The sequence below is a fragment of the Schistocerca piceifrons genome, chromosome 1 (genome assembly GCF_021461385.2).
Source record: "Schistocerca piceifrons isolate TAMUIC-IGC-003096 chromosome 1, iqSchPice1.1, whole genome shotgun sequence".
Lineage (NCBI taxonomy): Eukaryota > Metazoa > Arthropoda > Insecta > Orthoptera > Acrididae > Schistocerca > Schistocerca piceifrons.
In genome coordinates this window covers 464,603,424-464,621,487 of record NC_060138.1, presented here as the reverse complement: position 1 = coordinate 464,621,487, position 18,064 = coordinate 464,603,424, and the positions used below count along the sequence as shown (strand labels likewise).

At 43.4% G+C, this 18,064-nt stretch overlaps 1 non-coding gene across 1 annotated transcript; it reads right to left on the bottom strand.

The window, feature by feature from the left end:
* Positions 1–541: 541 nt before the first annotated feature.
* Positions 542–615, bottom strand: Trnat-ugu. The gene has a single exon. It is a non-coding gene; the product is annotated as a tRNA-Thr (tRNA).
* Positions 616–18,064: the final 17,449 nt, after the last annotated feature.

The window sequence follows — 18,064 nt, the reverse complement described above, 5'->3', positions numbered from 1 at the left end:
CCCCTCGAGCGAGAAATCTGAATCATTTTGTCAGCAACATGACCTCAATGAGGACTGATCATAACGTCATTCTAACAGCACATCACAGTGCTCCAAGAATGAGAAGATGTTCCATAAAAATGTCTATTAGTCCACTGACATGTCAGAAAAGCATCAAATTGAAGCCCTGAAAGCCACCACTGTGCAGCGAAGACCTATGGGGAGCTGAGGAAACATGGACAGATGTGGTCATCCTCATCCAGACAGAACATGTTTAACTCTGAGAGACAGTAATAAAAACTCATGCTTCCAAGCCCATATGTTTCTCAGTTTCAGTGACCCAACTATGATGCTGAGCCCGTGACATGTTACCGACCAATCACCTGATGATTTCTGCCTTAGAGACTGTTACTTACCTATGTATGAAGATAGTAACTGTTCTCGAAAGAACAGATACCATTGATGAACGTGCAGCTTCCCTAGAATAATTGATAATTAATCGAAACCCTAAGCTGCCGAAAGGTGTTGTTGATATACCTCGATGGGGGACAGCTGAAATGGTGGCCCCGACCGGGACTTGAACCCGGGATCTCCTGCTTACATGGCAGACGCTCTGTCCATCTGAGCCATCGAGGACACAGATGAATAGCGCGACTGCAGGGACTTATCGCTTGCACGCTTCCCGTAAGACCTACATTCCCAACTGTCCACAATCTACATACGTAATGTTCCTAATAGATATTTGCCCGTCCACTCATTACTCGCGCACACTAAGGTGACGATTCCCGTAAGAGTTCGGGCAACCTGTGCACATTCGCACAGACGAAGGTCAATGGCCGGGTAGCCATTTAACTATATGAGGATAGTAACTGTTCTCGAAAGAATGTGGGTCTCACGGGAAGCGTGCAAGGGATAAGTCCCTGCAGTCGCACTATTCATCTGTGTCCTCGGTGGCTCAGATGGATGGAGCGTCTGCCATGTAAGCAGGAGATCGCGGGCTCGAGTGCCGGTGGGGGCACACATTTTCAGCTATCACCATCGTGGTATGTCAACAACACCTGTCGGCAGCTGAGGGTTTCAATTAATTATCATTTATTGTTACTTACCTGTTCTATCGAACCTGGTGACTGTGAGCTGCCAACATCTCATCCACTGATGAGAAGTTGGAGACGACTATCTCTGACTTTGTCTGGTGCATCGTCAACCTGTTGCTGTATCCTGGAGGTAAGCGAAAGGCTGCTGGGCTTGACATGCATCTGTAGGCAGATACCGGCGCCAAGGGCCTGCGTTTGGAGGAGAGGATATGGCGTAACTCTACACTACCATCTACATCACGTGCAGAGCTTCTACAGTCCACTCGGGTATGGACTCTAGAATCTACTGAGAACATACGTCAGCGCGTTCTATTCTGTAGGTTATATTCATAATTTTCCTCATTGTTACTGTGGAGAATACTATTCAATTTTAATGCTTAACTAAAAGAAATATATGTCTTCCTAATACTGTTTCATTAGCAGATAGAGTCCCAATCGGCATTATCACCATACTCCACAGTTTACTATCCTGCAACTAGAAGGGTCACAGACCAAGCCCTCACAGTATGCTACTGTCGTAAGCATTTATGGAGAGTGGTCTCTGGACAGTGAAACTTCGAGAAGGCAACAAATGCGTTGGACATCCACACTTGATCATAGAATGTGGAGGATGGCAACCTGCTCGCTCTGTAAAGCTGGAAAGACCACGACTATTTGTGGCAAATGTGATGACATACAGTGTTGGTGCACCTTCACGTGTTCCAGAGCTCAACATTCAGAGTATATTGGTTAACATGGGACCATTTCGTATACGACTCCTGCAGTAGCCTGGAACTTTAGACGTTATGAAACAAATCAGGTTTGAGGGAAATGCTACATGATTCTTCACCGTTTTTTTTTAGTTTGTGTGATAGTGTCACAGAGAGGCTCTACAAACAACACTGGGAGACGGTACAGAAAACCGTTGTAGAGAGTGCTGATCGCGTTCTTCTGACACCTCACGTTCCAAAAGGAAAGTCGTCGCGAGCGACTGTTCATAATTGGGATCGCCTCGCGCGGCGGTTTGCTTTCGTCTCGGTGTCGTCTTCGGAAGCGGGCGGCGCTGAACGCGTGCCGGTGAAATATGGCCGGCGGCAATAAACGTGCCGTAAGCGACGCCAGAAGGCGGTTCGCGATCGCCGTGACGGCGTTTCACGCCGCCGCCCTGTTGTACGGTGGCCCAGCGACCAGCGACGAGCATAATGACGTTGTGAATTAGGACGGCCACACGCGCCGTGGACGGTGGCGCCGCGTACGGAGACGGCAATAAAGATTGGTCACGCTCCGCGCATATCGCGCTCCTATTGTGACAGAGCTGTGCATCCCTCGCCTACGGGTGATTTGTGAAGGGCAAGTGACCTCCAACTTACAGATAGTTGTCTACCTTGCTATAGTCTGGTTATCTGATGCGGAACGGTACTGCTACTGTGACTCCCCTCGCTCGAACGTGGAAACTGCATAATTTTAGGCAGCACGAATCTTCGACCTGCTGTTTGATTAGCAACACAACATGCGCATCCAGTGTTTTTCGTTAATGTTGTAAGCTTTGTGCTGTGTTATAAAATTAGCTACTATGATGAGTAGTTAAGTAAATCTCCGAACTGTTAACCGCTAGCGTTCTACCGGCGAGGCAGCCGCGACCGCGTAAATGTCGCATTATACTCGCATGTCTGGCATCGCCCAACACAAACTTCTCACCGCCGTATTTTGTGTACTGAAGTGTTCTGACATCTGTTGGCTACTGTTTCTAGTTCAGTCCGATGGACGAAGGCTGTGCTAGAACTATAGCACCAAAAATGGCGAATTTACGTGATAATCCTAAAGCAGTATTGCGTATACTGGATGAGGGTGTCAGTGATGTGAGTGATTTGAGCGATGACAACAGTAATTATGGTTCACAAAACAGTGACAGTGAAGGTGAAAAAACAGAAAGTCATAGACATGAACACTCTGAGTCTGCTAGTAGGAGTATTGTACATCCTACAGATTCATCAGGAAACCAAAAAAGTGGTGGCGCAAGATGTAAGATGTTTTTCTGGCTTTTGGGGTAGTAGTAGCCCCTAGCTTCAGTCTGTAAACTCAGAATGCGAATTCCAACCAGAAACCCAAGTTGGGCCACAAGAATTACAGAGTGACACTTCTGAAAGCTCCTGTTGCATGTGTACGGAACACAAACAGAAGAAAGATGGGGAGACCTTATACTTTCGATGACGAGGAGAGATTATGATAGCAGCCACACATCATTTACTCTAATGAAAAGAGTAAGAGTAAGACCTGTATTGTAAAGGGAAAGGAAAAGATGGTAGAAGGGAATTTATTTACTACTGCAACACATGTTCCAGAAAACCCGGACTCCATCCAGTGAATGCTTCGGAAAGTACTGCTCCCTGAAGACATGTAGAGCTTAAGTGGCGGAATACATTAAATGAATTACAGAACGTGACATGTTCAGTCTCATAATGTATCTGTAATTTGTTTTATTGTTGGAATAATTTTATTATATATAATAGAGTTTATTTTAAGTGCAAATATTACCAGTGCAGTGGTACTACAGGTCGAAAAAAAAAATCTATTGGCAAGAGTTAAGCTATGCTGTATTGTATGAGTGTACATCCCGTTGTGTACAACTGAAAATGCAATCTCACCACAAATGTGTAATTAAATAGTTACGGAACACACAGTCTTACTTAATACAGGTACAACGGAAATGAGTATGCCTGTATGCATTACCAAACGTCACATATTAGGTACTCACTCATTCAGGAGCTGTCCAAAAGCTACACAATTTTTAACGGAAGTAAGTCTAGATATTTCTATTGGTGACTGGGGATGGTGTACTGAACAACATTATGCCGGTATTTAAGTCGTTTGTAGACTGTTAATTACAGCTATACGTTTGTAGTTTGGGTAATGCCTTCAAGTGGCAAGAGCAAACCATTAATGATTTCTTTTCCCTGGGCAGCAGATCGGGTGTTTATGTTTGGACAGGTGGACGCAAAACGGTTAATCTATAGCAACAGGGCTAGTCCACTTGCTGGTGCAGTTACGACTATGCAGAAAACATCAGGTAGCAAGTTATTTGACGACACAGAAAAAAAACACTCTGACGTGTGGACATGCAGTTGTAGAAGTATAAGAATATTTGCACTTATACCCGTTACAACCGGTGTATTGCGTACGCTTTCAACTTACAGACAAAGCAATGCAATGATGCTATTTCAAGTATCTGCGTTATAAAAATAACTCTAAACATGCTTATTGGTTGCTGAAAAAAATCTCGTAGTTGCTTTTGGAGATTTTTTTTATTTCTACATTCACACGATGTTTTGTCGCGTTTACTCATTCAACCACAGTTCAGCCGCCGACGGTCGATATTTTACAGCCCTCTCTTCTGAGCATAGCATTTTTTTTTTGTTCAGATGCCTGATCGTATTAAAAACAAGGCTCCTTATAAAATACACAATGGACTCTTGTTCGAATTTTCTTATTCACACGACGAGCGAGGAATGGACAAATGGGGCACCAAGATGACCAGCGTGAATTCTAGTTTTGCAAAGAAAGATTTAATAGTTTCAAAGTTATAGGGATAATTAAGAAAGTTACACTGGGAAAGCTGCTCATGGATTTTTGTTCGAATTTTCATAGCCAAAGGACGAGTCAAAAATGGACAAATATCGTGTCAAATTGGTCCATTTTTGCAGAAAACTAGGAACAAAGGAAATCTGAAATATTATGCGAAAAGTTGCTGCTACCTATGTAAATGAAGTACCAAAAATTCCATCACTTTGAGGCTTAAGTATTTTGCGCTTAAAAAGGTGGGCTGCTGTAGAAATTGTGGAATTCTTTCTTTCATGTTGAGAAAATAAAATAAATATAAATTACAGTATAAACTGTTACTTCGCTGCTTTTTCTTGATGTGTATACTTTTATAAATAATAGAACAGGGATCGATATTTGAATATACTACATTTCATGCTTTCTAAATATAACTTGCTAATAAAAATAAATTTTGAAAACAAAAACGATCATATATTTTGTGAAATGATTTGTCTAAAAGTAAGAAATAAAACCCACTAGAGAAATATTTGATGCACCTCATATGCTGTAAATGATTTAGAGCTTAATTCTAAGGTGCAGCAAATGTTTCTCTAATGTATTTTTTCCCTAGTTTTATACAAATCATTCCACAAAATTTCTGACCATTTTCGGAATTCAGTTTTTACACATACGTTACATTTCTTGTATGTGTTTCAACGATTTACACAAAAATGAAAAATTGTATACAAAAGAATGATCATGTTAACAATAACGAATACGTTGTGTAATGTAAGTAAAAGTATTCCATAAACACATGTGTATGTTGAGTAACTGTAACGCTGTAATTGTAAGGAAAAATGTATGTATCATGTCACTGGAATGTGGCACGGCAACGTAAAAGAAAAAAAGTGATACTAATGAGTATTAACAATGAGTTCAGACTTTTCACAACTGGATTGGAAAGTCATACAGGGTGAAGCGAAATACGTGCACTCGGGCTTCGCAGCGCGACTCCTCACATGCCAGTGATAAAAAAAAGAAAAATGTCTGTCACAAAATTTCGTCCAGTGAGTACATCCGGCAGATAAAGGACGTTAAAGACTGGCAATTTGGCAACACTGTATTCACGTGTGTGGTAACTACCTTTGTCATCACAACTAAGTCGCGCTGTACAGTTGGTGCAGTGGATACAGTTTTGGTTTAGCGTGCAGGACGTCGATGATTCGATCCCGGGTTAAGGTATATGTTTTTTATTTGGAGAATGTAGTCCAGGTCTTGCAGTTCAGCAGTCGATTGACATGGCACCCATCTTGCAGGCACCCTATTGAAGTGCAGTACATTGTGAACAATATTCTGCACTGAACCAGTACTAATATTCAAACTTTTGACTGTTTCGTTCAGAGTAAAGCGTCTGTTCTCCTTCACAAGCCTCCTCTGCCAATGCAGTGACCTCGTCCGTCACTACACAGTGAGCTTGTCCTGGTCTTGGGCCATTCTCCATAGAAGTTCCACCGCTTTTAAACTTCCTACACTATTCGTGCACTTACTGGAACGACGAACGGGAATCACCGTACTGCGCTGAATTTCGATTGCTTTGACATCTTCACTACATAAAAAAGAACCACAAATCGCTGCTCAATCACGGTGCGTGTTGACAGCGGAGCGACCATCTTGTTGTGGACGCTGCTGCCGCTTCCTGCGTTGTAGCATTACTCTGCCACCTGTCGGTCACTTTCTGAACCTCGAGGAGCACTATTTGCACCTACCAAGCCCATCACAAAACTTTTCGAAATTTTATGGAACTTTCAAGGTTTTAATTTGAATCACCCCCGTAGGTGTAGCGGGACGTGGGAACTTCCGTGTACACTAGGACTATTCACATTTACCTGCAACAAACAAAAAATTAACTACGTAACTTCCGTTTTTCGAGGTGATGATTGACATTTTATATCTCACAGTCATACTGGCTGAACATAATCCACGAATCATAAACTGGGCTTCAACTGATATAAAGCTGAAAGTTCCGGAGGGTCCTATGAACACTCTTCGTTGAGCTAGCTATATTGTTTTCCTGTAGGTTTTCAGGCACAATCGACGTGCCTATACATTCGTTGCAAAGCTAATGGTCATTTTACGGTCTTTATTCTCAGAACATCCGCGGAGAGACTGGAAGTGACGTGTGAATGCGACCACATCTTTACGGAAGGGGCCCATGAGGAGCGGCGGGGTCCCGCCTCGGTTTGACAGTACACGGTAAGCCGCGCTTCCTGACCGGACGCTGCGCCTGCTGAGCCCCCATACCGCCCCATGCCGTCCTCCCTTGCAATGCGTGTCGCCCATTAGCGCTGACGGCACACGCTCCGTCGCTCATACAGCGCAGGCGTCGCTGGACGGCCGATTAGGCGCGAAGAAAAGCCCAGCGGCCGAGTGCCTCCCGCGCGCCGCGACGCACAATGCGCCAGCCAAGTGAGAACTCTTCCCCGCTCAATCTTCTACCGCGGCCACAGACTGTATTTCACTGTGCGCCAACCAAATGCACTCTCGGTCTCGGGTAATTACTTATAAAACTGCAAGTAACGCTAATGATATCGTTAGAGAGTCACCGCGTTCCAGCTGGTTATTTGCGGCACGGGGACACTTTTTTTTTTTTTTTTTGTCACTAGCTGCTTATATTTTATGACCCACCGTCTAATTTCTTATGGTGGGTCGTATATTACCACTTAGCCGCTGTGACTGGGTCCGGGGTCCGCAGTGACTGAAAGTAACACCACCACGGCTCCCGTCCCCACTCACACCGTTGCCCGTGTCCCGCCACGTGGAGGCGGGCTCTGTTTAGATCCATTTGCTATCTTTTTTTTTGTGCAGCATTAGAAAAACTTATAACTAATACAAAATCAAGTAAGATATTAATAAACAAAACGAAATTAAATATTTAGAAAGAAGGAAGGAAGAGAACTGAATAGAGAAGTTATAGGTATAATATGGCCCGTCACCTGGTTGTGGGCGGCGGCCCGGGTCTTGGAATACCCTCAAGACGCTGGCCGTTGCTCACCATGCCTTTAACATCTACCATCCTAAAAACTACCTTAACTAGAAGAGATTAGGGTACGTTAAAGCTAGAAACTAAGACTAAGACCTCCATGTCCAGCCTGCTAAACTATTTACGATGTACAATAGGGAGGTAACTGATTTTGTGCTTGGCTCAAAGTTGCTAATGAAAGGGTACTCGTGGTAAAAGTAATAAGGTAATGACGCTAACGGTTTGTGTTGAGCCTGCAAGGCTCCTAGTAGAGTACATCAGGCGCAAGCACCTCCCGGCCCCGCCGACAACACGACCTGAACGGTGGTTTTCCCCGATCTACCATAGGTATCCGTCGGGTTGGGCTCAAAAGAGAGGAACCACAATTAAGATCCTTCCATCCAGGACGTGCGCCGCCTCTTACCAGGGGGGCGTAGGTCCCTTGAAGAGGTGCCCAACTTTAAGCTTCAGATGAGAGGTTCTTAGTATAGTGGAGGTTGAGGTATAGGCTGTGTAGGTTGGTTGTACAAACAGTTCACACTGAGTCAATGAGACTTACAATGATACGTGGTGGGGCAGTTAGCACCTTCCGGCCCCGCCAGCAACACAGCCTGAGCGGTGGTTTTCCCCGATCTACCATAGGTATCCGTCGGGTTGGGCTCAAAAGAGAGGGACCACAATTAAGATCCTTCCATACTGACTGTGCGCTGCCTCTTAACGGAAGGTGTAGGTCCCTTGAAGAGGTACCTAGCTTTAAGCTCTTATTGGACATGGAGATGCTGTTAACTATTTATATATACGGTGCAATCTGTTTTTAGGATTGTGTGTGACTTGTGCACCTCTTGTCGGTTGTTCCACTCTGTTCTTTGAATTTGACTTGGTTGACACTATGGATCATCCGCGCTGGACGCTTCAATATCTGTGTTGGTGCCCTGGTTTGTATCTGTTTCTTCTTCATCACTCGTGGTGCTAATCATATCTGTATCCCCCTGGGCATCGTGACATCTGTTTGGACCGACTTGCCTTCGGTAGGGTCTGTTGCGCAAGTATTCTATTTGTTGGATCTTCGAGATTTCGTCCGTTAGTTTGTTGAGTTCAGTCCACCTTTCTGGGTCGCGTATTATGGCATGTAGTTCGTTCTGTGTGTTCAGGCGATTTATGTGTACTGTGTGTCTTATGTTCGTGCGTTGTCCGCAGAAGAAGAAGACAGTATGTTCAGGGGAACCTTCTTCCCCGCATGTGCATCTATTAGTCTGCTGCAGACTCACGCGGTACAGGTGCGTGGGATAAGGGCCATGTCCTGTGATGAAATGTACCATACCGCGGCTGGGATCAATATGTTTTAGTTTTAGTCTTTCCCGGATGTCAGGGAAGAAGTTGTAGACACGGCGGCCCTTATCGCTGTTGGCCCACTCGCTCTGCCAGGTATCCACTCGCCACGCTCTGAGTTGGTGTGTTGTCTCAATCGGTACACCAGTGATCTGCCGAACCTGGTCTATTCTCCCCATCCTAAGCCAGTACATTGCTGCGCGGTACCTGGTGGTGATATCTATGGGGAAAATTCCCATGACGACACATAGTGCGTCATTTGATGTTGTGTTGAATGCCCCTGTTAGTCGAAGTAGAACACATCTTTGGCCTCGACGTACAACGGTTCTGTTGGTTGAGAGATTTAACCTGTGGGCCCACGTACTGGCAGCAAAGCATAGTACTGACTCGAAGAGAGCGCAATGGTATGTTCGTGTCACTGACAGGGGTAGTCTGAATTGTTCCGAATTTAGCCTAGCCAGTTTGTGTAGTATCTTTTCTGCTTTGTTTGTGCATATTCGCATGTGTTCGTGGAAGTTCAATCGTTCATCAATGTATACTCCTAGATAGCGTGTGACTGCTAGTCTTTTTATGTTTGTGTCCCCGATTTTGACTATTGGGTTCCTGCGCAGGATACCCTTTAGCAATGTATAAGTTGTTTTGTTTCCTGCTATCTTTAATTTATTATCTGTGCACCATTGGGTTATTGTCCTAAGTGTTCCATTGGCTCTTTCTTCTAGCTGGGCACGGTTATTTGCTGAAACTACGACGAGCAGATCATCAGCATAAGCGACAGCTCCATCTGTCAAGATGTGCTCCTCTAGTAACTGTAGGAGCGGTTCTATAACTATGTCCCAGAAGATGGGGCCGCAGATCGACCCTTGTCGACAGCCTTTTGTAATTCGTTTAATCACTTTCTGGTTGTCCATTTGCCAAACGACCGTTCTGTCTCTGCAGTAGTCCATGAAACTATTATACAGAGACTCCGGTACCTGCAGGTGTCTGAGCCTCTTGAACAAGGCCGGCCACCAGAGGTTGTCGAAGGCACCTGAGATGTCTATCATAATTGCAAGTGTGTATTTGGAGGGTGTGTCGTGTACTATTTGGAGTGCTCTGTTAATTGCGTCGTCTATAGATTTCCCTTCCCTGAAGCCGTATTGGTGTGGTGTCAGTCCCCGTAGTGTTCGATGTGCTTGTAGTCTTTTGCAAAGTAGTTTTTCTTGTACTTTACCGAGTGTATTGATAAGGCAAATTGGTCTGTATGACTTGGGGTCTGATGGGTCTTTGTCTGGAGCCTTTTTGATGATAACCGCCTTCGAGGTCTTCCACACTGCAGGCACACGGCCCAGCCTTAATGCATCGTTTAACGACGTTGTGAGAAACGGGGTGATCTGCGGTGCAATTTGTTTCAGTACCTCAGAGTGGATACCATCCGGTCCAGGTGCCTTTTTGTTTTTGAGTTCTGAGATCGCTGTCGCCACTTCTTTCTGCGCAAATGGACAGGTGACGTTTGGTGTGGTGTATGCTGTGTCTACTTCGCGTCTCAGTGCTGCATGTTGTGGTGTGTCTGTGTCTGCGATGTCGTCGGGCAGGAGTTTGCTCAGCAGGAACTCCGCTGTGCGTCTCCAGCCCTTAGTCATCTCACCATCCTCCTGTCGCAGCGTTCCCAGAACCAGTGGGCTCTTAATTTTCTCTGTCACGATTTTGTATGGTTCCCCCCAAATGCTTAGTTGTGTTTGTGCTGCTACATGGCTGTTCCAATGGTCTTTCCTGGTCTTATTCAGCTCAAGTTTATATTTATCCTTGGCAAGCCGGTAGTCGTGTAGTCGTAATTGTCTTTCTCTATCTGAAATTGCTCGTTGGTAAAGTTTACGTTTACGTTTTGAGTCTTGTTTGAGTCGTGTTAATTGTGTAGTCCAGGGAATATTTTGGTGTTTTGTCATTCTTTGTGTGGGTATGCAGGTGTTCTGTGTGTGTGTAATGATATCTGTCAGCATGTGTGCTCTGTAATCAACACTGCCGGTGATGTCTTGCGGTATGTGCTCATGTATTTTTTGTCTGACCCTGTCCCAGTCTGTTTTGGTCTTTTTGGTAGTGTTTCTGTGTTGCCGTTTGGTGTGGGCACGGGGACAGGATAAAAACGTCTCAATAATGTGCACTAATGTACGTAACATCAATGGATTTGGGTGTTGTTGTATTGATGTCTACACTGATGAGCCAATACATTATGGCCACCAGGTTAGTAACGTGTTTGTCCAATACAGCAAGGATTGCGTGTGGCTTGTTTCGACAAATCCATGTTAAATTTCCAGAGGCATGTGGCGCTATTTGTCTATACACCGATAACGTTATTGTCAAGTTATACAGGGTGGTCCATTGACCGTGACCGGGCCAAATATCTTACGAAATACGTGTCAAACGAAAAAACTACAAAGAACGAAACTTGTCTAGCTTGAAGGGGGAAACCAGATGGCGCTATGGTTGGCCCGCTGCATGGCGCTGCCATAGCTCAAACGGATATCAACTGCGTTTTTTAAATGGGAACCCCAATTTTTTATTACATACTCGTGTAGTACGTACAGAAATATGAATGTTTTAGTTGCACCACTTTTTTCACTTTGTGTTAGATGGTGCTGTAATAGTCACAAACATGTAAGTACGTGGTATCACGTAACATTCCGCCAGTGCGGACGGTATTTGGTTCGTAATACATTACCTGTGTTATAATGGACCATTTACCAATTACGGAAAAGGTCGATATCGTGCTGATGTATGGCTATTGTGGTCAAAATGCCCAACGTAGCAGACAAATTGCGCGAGAATCGGGAATCTCAAAAACGTCGGTGCTGAGAATGCTACATCAACATCGATTGCAACCGTATCATATTTCTGTGCACCAGGAATTGCATGGCGACGACTTTGAACGTCGTGTACAGTTCTGCCACTGGGCACAAGAGAAATTACGGGACGATAACAGATTTTTTTGCACGAATTCTATTTAGCGACGAAGCGTCATCCACCAACAGCGGTAACGTAAACCGGCATAATATGCACTATTGCACAACGGAAATTCCACGATGGCTGCGACAAGTGGAACATCAGCGACCTTGCCGGGTTAATGTATGGTGCGGCATTATGGGAGGAAGGATAATTGGTCCCCATTTTATCGATGGCAATCTAAATGGTGCAATGTATGCTGATTTCCTACGTAATGTTCCACCGATGTTACTACAAGATGTTTCACTGCATAACAGAATGGTGATGCACTTCCAATATGATGGAGGTCCGGCACATAGCTCGCGTTCGGTTGAAGCGGTATTGAACAGCATATTTCATGACAGGTGGATTGGTCGTCGAAGCACCATACCATGGCCCGCACGTTCACCGGATTTGACGTCCCCAGATGTCTTTCTGTCGGGAAAGTTGAAGGATATTTGCTATCGTGATCCACCGACAACGCCTGCCAACCTGCGTCAGCGCATTGTCAACGCATGTGCGAACATTACGGAAGGCGAACTACCCGCTGTTGAGAGGAATGTCATTACACGTATTGCCAAATGCACTGAGGTTGACTGACGGACATCATTTTGAGCATTTATTGCATTAATGTGGTGTTTACAGGTAATCACGCTGTAACAGCATGCTTTCTCAGAAATGATAAATTCACAAAGGTATACGTTTTACATTGGAACAACCGAAATAGACGTACCTAGGTTCCGTATTTTAATTTAAAGAACCTACCTGTTACCAACTGTTCGTCTAAAATTGTGATCCATATGTTTGTTTACGTACTATACGAATATGTAATAAAAGTGGGGGTTCCTATTTAAAAAAACGCAGTTGATATCCGTTTGACCTATGGGAGCGCCAACTAGCGAGCCAGCCATAGCGCCATCTGGTTTCCCCCTTCAAGCTAGACGAGTTTCGTTCTTTGTAGTTTTTTCGTTTGATGCTTATTTCGTGAGATATTTGACTCTGTTACTATCAATGAACCACCCTGTATATGGGTGGTGATTTGAGATGTGGCGCAAGATACCGTCTCATATGTGTTCCATCGGTTTCAGATTCTCACATGTGTTCCATCGGATTAACATCAGGTGAATTTGTAGTTTTTTCGTTTGATGCTTATTTCGTGAGATATTTGACCCTGTTACTATCAATGAACCACCCTGTATATGGGTGGTGATTTGAGATATGGCGCAAGATACCGTCTCATATGTGTTCCATCGGTTTCAGATTCTCACATGTGTTCCATCGGATTAACATCAGGTGAATTTGGAGACCTAGGCATCAACGTGAGTGCATTATGATGCTTCTCAGACCACTGTAGCACGATACTGGCCTTGTGATCCGCAACAAAGTTATCCTGATGGGAGACGCTATCGCTGTAGGGGAAGGTGTCGAGCAAGAAAGGATGCAGTTAGTCCGCAATTCTGTTCACGTTTTCCACAGTTCTCAAGGGGACTTCGATTACTACCACAGGTCCCATGGAGTCTCAGGTCAATATCACTCATAACATACTACTGGCGACACCTGCATCTGTGGCGCAGTGCACTGTTCCAGCAGCCGATCGCTGGGACTGCGATGTAATCATACACGACCATCGACCAAATGTTAATGGCTCTGAGCACTATGGGACTTAACATCTGAGGTCATCAGTCCCCTAGAACTTAAACTACTTAAACCTAACTAACCTAAGGACATCACACATACCCATGCTCGAGGCAGAATTCGAACCTGCGACCGTAGCGGTCCTGCAGATCCTTCCAGACTGTAGCCCCTAGAACCGCACGGCCACACCAGCCGGCGACCAAATGCTAGAAGGAAGGTGATTCAACTGCTCGCTTTTAGTTGCCTTTTTATCAATTCAAGTTCGCCTGGATTGCGTAACTTAACATTCCTGCAGATCCTTGCCAGAATGTGATATAATCCTTTCATTTCTCTCGCAGCCTTCCTCGATTGAACACCGTGATAAATAAAGTAAGGCGACAGCCAGAAATAATTAATTATTTAGCAATTAAGACTCGTATTAGCACAACTGATAACTCAAAGGAGGGCTCCGGTAACTCAGGAAGTTAGCCATCCAATCCACACACTCGGACACGGTACGTATATTTTATCTCATTAAGTTTTTGTACTATCTATGTTATGCTCATTATAATGTTTAAATTCAATGTAAGGATAGTTAAAATGGTGCGAATTGTGGTCCAGGTCATCAGACGCAATGTGAGAAATTTTTCTCTTTGGAAAAATTATTTATTACAGCTTTCGTACACATGAAAGTAAAAAATGTATGCATTAACAATGTCCTTGAGCTGATGGCACGTATTTCCTAACCCACTGGTCTCTTCGATACGATATGCACATGGATACTGGTAGGATCCATGTTGCTGTACCAGGAGATAATCAAATATCTACCAAAAATGGATTTCGATGTGCAGGTTCAAAGTCACCTTTGGCTATCTAGCTCCCGTTAACCTCCGAGACTGAACATGATTCGCTATTTGGAATGAAATTTGTAAGTAGGCTGTTTAGGTTTTTATATAGGTAACGCCACGTAGCGCTCTGTATGTAAATCACTGGCTGTGCTGTGTGCAGTCTGTGGCTAGTTTGCATTGTTGTCTGCCATTGTAGTGTTGGGAAGTTGGATGTTAACAGCGCGTAGCGCTGTGCAGTTGGAGGTGAGCAGTGCTGGATGTGGGGTGAGAGATGGCGGAGTTTTGAAATTTGTAAGACTGGATGTCATGAACTGCTATGTATGTTATGATTTTTCAACACTATTAAGGTAAATACATTGTTTGTTGTCTATTAAAATCTTTCATTTGCTAACTATGCCTATCAGTAGTTAGTGCCTTCCGTAGTTTGAATCTTTTATTTAGCTGGCAGTAGTGGCACTCGCTGTATTGCAGTAGTTCGAGTAATGAAGATTTTTGTGAGGTAAGTGATTTGTGAAAGGTATAGGTTAATGTTAGTCAGGACCATTCTTTTGTAGGGATTTTTGAAAGTCAGATTGCGTTGCGCTAAAAATATTGTGTGACAGTTTAAGCACGGTCGTGTATAATTTTTCTAAGGGGACGTTTCAAATTTATTTGTACGAGAAATCAGTTCTAGTAAACACAAAATAATTTGAACGGAAAAAGGAACAAGTAAACATAGTAGACATGAACATTAACAGTAATAAAGACGCAGAATACAGTAGTACATATTACTGATAGCTTCGAACTCGTAACTATTAATTCCTAGTTTGAATTTCAACAAGAGAGTGTAACATACTGCATTTTTATAGAGGCATCGTCAGTTTGGTACAAGGCAGTCGTTCTTATCAACATTACTCACCGGTTTAATGAAATGCTCTCGGACTATAGCAGACTCGTCATTCGCAAATGCGTCAACTGAAATTCCTCAAGATCGATCCACATATTCCAAGCTTTACTCACCCTCAGTCATTGTTCTTGGGATATATGAAATATAAAATTTCACAAGATTTATCTATACTCACTAAAATTATGATGCTGGCGGTTAATTCTCCCGCTAGGGCTACCTATGAAGGCAGACTGTGGTCAATGACCGATTATTACAGCAAATTACTTCACACGCCGATATTTCTTACATATTTCACATAGATCACACGTTTTTTTTTCCTAAATAGCTGCACACGAGTTCTGTGAATCAACGGTCTTATTCAGGTTATGACCACATGGTTAGTTCAAACAATAGGTGAGACCTAATTTACTAATAAAAATATCAAATATTTGTAAAAAGTGCAAATGTTAATCGTAGTAAGAAAGTAAATTGAATTTACGGCACATCAAAGACCAGTTGTGCTTAAGGCACAAAAAGATTGACTTCATTCTAACGGATGGCGAGAAGCTCCATGCCTGCACCTAAAACCGAAATTCCTAATTTGCTGACTTTAATATTTAAAATTACTACAAATGGTGGGCGTAATGAAAATTTAACTATCATCCGGCTGTAAGAGAATGGATCAGGCACATAAATGATGCAACAGCTCATCCCTACTTTCTTCGAATATTCGTATGGCGGAGACCATGATAGGCTTTATGTTCATCCTCTGCAGTCCTAGAAACGAGTAACCAAAAGGCGTCGATTGAGAGATAAAATATAATTTCGTGTGTAATGCCTCAAAAATTTTTATCTGTATATTCTGAAATATTTTTAAATAAAACAAACGATATAAACATTTTGCATCTTTATTCTTCATGTCTGCATATTTGTTGCCCTCTGTCACTAGAGGGCTCCGAATTGTAGTGTATAACATTACGGTGTGTAAACTAACTATTTCTGTACGTGAAAAACAGCGTAATGTAATCGGGTTTTGAGTGTAAAGACTTCGTCCACACATGGAGCACCCAATTCTTCAGCATGACAATGCTACACCGCACCCGAGTGCCGTGACATCTACAACAATCCGAAGCCTTAGGTTCACTGTCACCCATCATCCTCCATACAGTCTGACTTGGCTCCATCCAATTCTAATCTGTTTCCACAATTTAAATCAAGGGCTTCACTCTGGTAGTGACGAATAGGTGCAAGTAAACAGTGGCGGTATGAGCAAACTGGTCTCACGTTGCGAGAAATGTGTTCGTCGACGGAGTGACTATATTGAGAAGTAAATATCTGGACATGAAGAATAAAGGTTTAGAATGTCAATAATGTTTGTTTTATAACGTCCTTGTATTACAGAAATTAGTAAAACATTACAAACCAAAAAGTCACAACATGGCCGTTCAGAGTTTGGTATACCAGGAAATAAAATATTCTACAGTTTATTTCTTATTAATAAATTACTATCTAGTCATCTCTTGTCGAAGTTTAAGAGCTAGTCGATAGGAACAGAAAGGTCTTAGTTACGTCTTACAGATTCATGCAGCAGTGAAATGAGTAAAATGGCAGGCCATAAGGGAATGATATGGATAAGTGTTTTGTGAATAAGCCATGGATTTTGAAGCATAGCGATCTCGCGTGATCGGCGGGAATTGGGAATGCGTGCCGCAGAATCATATGGCTTAAGTAGTGAACCACACCAGATCGTTACCTCCGTCAAGCCTTTCATTTCGGACATCTGAATTATGTATAAGTCTCTTTCAGAAACACCATCTGCAGACATGAACATTTCCAGCTATAAAGGAGTTTGCTGACTTGGGGAGAAAAACCAGCCGCAATAAAGTTAAGATTTCCTCAGACATTACGAGGCAGATGGCGGGTGTATAACTGAATCGTATTGGTTTTTCGGTAAATCGGATTCGATCCCCCATACAATTAGAGCAAGAGCTCTGGCTTTGTTAGGCCTACAGAAGAATATACCGAATAAACATTGAGTGTCTCAATACTAAATCCACACGTGATCGGTGCTATGAGACTGTAAATTTTGTGACCAAATACCTAAATCTGAACTTAGTGTAAAAATTCTAGCCACTACTGGGAATGGCTGGGGGTTATCTGAGACGGGATATAGCTGCAGATACACACGGTGCTTAAAAATGAATCGTAGCCTTGCATGAGACAGCACTGGTCAAAACTTAACATTAATTCTACACTGACAGCAATGAAAAGTGTTACACTATTACTGAACTATGATGCAATATTTCTACGCCTGCAGATTGTAATACACAAAGTGTCATCCTTATGTAAGTTGATTTTCAGAGCAGAATAAAGCTATTCCTGCTAACAAAGAATGGTGTGAGTCTTGATGGTTATTGGGTGCGTCTAAAGCTACTGACAATATTCAGGAGGAGATCGCAACAAAGCGTAACCAGTGAACGCGCACGTGCAGCTCATCGACATATTTCGGACTCTGCTAAAAAATGGATCAAATGGCTATGGGACTTAATATCTGAGGTCATCAGTCCCCTAGAACTTAGAACTACTTAAACCTAACTAACCTAAGGACATCACATACATCCATGCCCGAGGCAGGATTCGAACCTGCGACCGTAGCGGTCGCGCGGTTCCAGACTGAAGCGCCTAGAACCTCTCGGCCACACAGGCCGGCACTCTGATAAAGATCAAATAATTTGCATGAGGAACAAAGGAGTCCCATACTGACCTTGCACAGACTACTGGATGTAGATTCATGATTTCAGGACCTAACGAGGTAGAATCAGGACAACATTCTTGACAGAGTAGT